Source organism: Capra hircus, chromosome 5, assembly GCF_001704415.2.
Source record: "Capra hircus breed San Clemente chromosome 5, ASM170441v1, whole genome shotgun sequence".
Lineage (NCBI taxonomy): Eukaryota > Metazoa > Chordata > Mammalia > Artiodactyla > Bovidae > Capra > Capra hircus.
In genome coordinates, this window is record NC_030812.1 from 89,487,281 (window position 1) to 89,489,663 (window position 2,383).

The following is a 2,383-nucleotide window of genomic DNA, read 5'->3' on the forward strand; positions in this document are numbered from 1 at the left end:
TCTTAACTAATGGATCACCAGAGAAGTCCCAGATTTTATTATTATTGTTGTTGATTTGAAGAATTGTTTAGGTGATTCAAAATACTTTGTCTCTCACTCTGTGGCTTACTTTGTACTTCCTTACTGGTGTCTTAATGAACTTGAAGGAGCAAAATTTATCAATCTTTCCTTTGTGATGATACTTTTGGTGTCTTGTTTATAAAGTTTTTTCCTACCCTAGATCATGAATATATTCATCTATCTTATCTTCTAAAAGCTTCAGAGTTCTGTATTTCACATTTAAATCTACAATCCATCTGGAGCTGTTTCATTTTTTTTTTTTTTCCTGAATGGTATGTAATTGAATTCAAGTCCATTTCCCCCTGTTTCCATCCCCAGCAGCCTTCAATGGGTATAACCAATGTGCTCAACAACATTGATTGTAAAGTTTCGCTTTTCCTAAGGTTCAGAAGTGTTATCTTAGTCATTCAGTAATCTATAAATGCACAGTCTTGATTTTATGCCATTATCTTGTCTGTCCTTCCATTAATATGCTCTTGTCTTTGTTATAGCCACATGAGGGAAACTATCAGTGTCTTGTAGAGTAGCTTCTTGCACCATGGATTTCTTTAAGGGTGCCCTCACTGTTCTTAGTTCATTGCCTTTCCATTGGTTGCCATTTTGGAACAAAGCTAGTCCACTGAATTTTAATATATTTTCTAGAATCTTCTCTTCAAATTCCATAAAAGCAGCAATAAACCAAGTACATACACATAAACATCAACATACACTTAAAACAATCTGGTCACATGGGTGAAAGCTACTGTTGGTCGGTGCCCAACATTTAAAAAACACAACAAAGTAACAAAATAAATCTGACCACTGAAACAGCTATTTATTAAGCCTCATATCCCTTATTAGAGTATTTGTCAAACAAGAGTAATTTTTTAAGAACCAAATGTATTTGACAATCTAAACCTCTAAGGAGGTCACCCACCACTGACCCTAAGGGAGGCTGTTACATGGGGGTGAAAAACATACAAAAACAAAATAGAGAAAATAATAAGCTGTGTCAGTTTCCTTGAGGTGTTAGCCTAATCTGACCAGTTGACCAGAGTCCCTCACCTGTGAACCTGTGACCCTCCTTCTGGGCAATTCGCTTTCCTCCTTGTGCCAGACCAGTTCCATTGACATCTTGGCCTCTTTCTCCATCTCCTTGGCTTTTCCCTTGGCCGTCTCGCACAACTCGGATGCTCTGTCGTCAGCCTGCCCACAGGGATACTGAATGCAATTCAAGGTGCCCTGCTCTGAGGCCTCCACCTGTGTTTCCAGCAGATGGTCCACCTCCCACCACTTGCTCCTGGTCCTCAGACATGCATTCCTGGGTTGTCAGGTGAGCACTTTGATGTCCTCCTGCATGCAGTTGATGCCTGGGAGCAGAAATTGCTTGAAATCATCTCGGGCTCCAGCATACCCACCTCCTCCAGAGCTTCCACTTGGTCCAGGTCCAAGGTCCCCATTTTTCCTGCCACTGCTTCAGATCCACAGCCCCAGGACTGTTACTGCTCAACAATCTCTGCTGCAGTAGAAGTAATTCACACTCCTGGTCAACAGTATTCCCGAATTATCTTTTAAAAATTTCCCTTTACTGCTCCCACTTCCCAGCTGATCTGGAAAGAACTGCCTCACAGGCAAACAGCAGAGCCCTCAACTCGCTGGTGTTAGTAATTCTTTCACAACACGGCCAGTCCTGTGTATCTTATGTTAGGTTCGATGTTCGGTAATTGGATGTTTTCAATTTTGTTGTATAAATGGTCTAAACTCTTATTTTCTGACTGTTCATTGCTGATAAACAGAAATACGTTTGTGTCTAGTTGAAGCCTCTAGAAGATAACAGAGGAGGAGACTTACGACCTGTCATACAAAAAGAAATGCTTTTGTGTATTTTATATAGCAATTTGTTGAACTCTCTTGTTAGTGCCAAATATCTGTAATTCTATGGAGTTTCTTCTCCCTCCCCCCAGCTTTGCTGCTGCTACTACTAAGTCGATTCAGTCATGTCTGACTCTGTGCGACCCCATAGACGGCAGCCCACTAGGCTCCTCTGTCCCTGGGATTCTCCAGGCAAGAATACTGGAGTGGGTTGCCATTTCCTTCTCCAGTGCATGCATGCTAAGTCGCATCAGTCATGTCCGACTCTGCACGACCCTATGGACAGCAGCCCACCAGGCTCCTCCATCCACAAGATTCTCTAGGCAAGATTACTGGAGTGGGTTGCAGTTTCCTTCTCCACACCCCAGCTTTACTGAGATATAATTGATGTATAGTGTTGTGTAAATTTAAGGTGTACAATTTTATGATTTAGTTCAGTTCAGTTCAGTTCAGTTCAGCCACTCAGTCGTGT

General features: G+C 41.8%; 1 pseudogene; it reads right to left on the bottom strand.

Annotated features, from left to right (window-relative positions):
- On the bottom strand, nucleotides 1,069-1,499 carry LOC102172420 (annotated as a pseudogene).